Here is a 770-nt window from a genome sequence, read left to right as displayed (position 1 = left end):
TTAGAGAAGAGCTAACACCTATCCTGCTCAAACTCTTCCAGAAAATTGCAGAGGAAGGTAAATTTCCAAACTCATTCTATGAGGCCACCATCACCCTAATACCAAAACCTGAAAAAGATGCCACAAAAGAAGAAAACTACAGGCCAATATCACTGATGAACATAGACGCAAAAATCCTTAATAAAATTCTAGCAATCAGAATCCAGCAACACATTAAAAAGATCATACACCATGACCAAGTGGGCTTTATCCCAGGGATGCAAGGATTCTTCAATATCCACAAATCAATCAATGTAATATGCCACATTAACAAATTGAAAAATAAAACCCATATGATTATCTCAATAGATGCAGAGAAAGCCTTTGACAAAATTCAACATCCATTTATGATAAAAACTCTCCAGAAAGCAGGAATAGAAGGAACATACCTCAATTTAATAAAAGCTATATATGACAAACCCATAGAAAACATTATCCTCAATGGTGAAAACTTGAAAGCATTTCCCCTAAAGTCAGGAACAAGACAAGGGTCCCCACTCTCACCACTACTATTCAACACAGTTTTGGAAGTTTTGGCCACAGCAATCAGAGCAGAAAAAGAATTAAAAGGAATCCAAATAGGAAAAGAAGAAGTAAAACTCTTACTGTTTGCAGATGACATGATCCTCTACATAGAAAACCCTAAGGACTCCACCAGAAAATTACTAGAGCTAATCAATGAATATAGTAAAGTTGCAGGATATAAAATCAACACACAGAAATCCCTTGCA

Source organism: Bison bison, unplaced genomic scaffold (genome assembly GCF_000754665.1).
Source record: "Bison bison bison isolate TAMUID 2011002044 unplaced genomic scaffold, Bison_UMD1.0 scf7180017864108, whole genome shotgun sequence".
Classification (NCBI taxonomy): domain Eukaryota; kingdom Metazoa; phylum Chordata; class Mammalia; order Artiodactyla; family Bovidae; genus Bison; species Bison bison.
The sequence above is the reverse complement of the archived record's forward strand: the minus strand, read 5'-3'. Positions refer to the sequence as shown.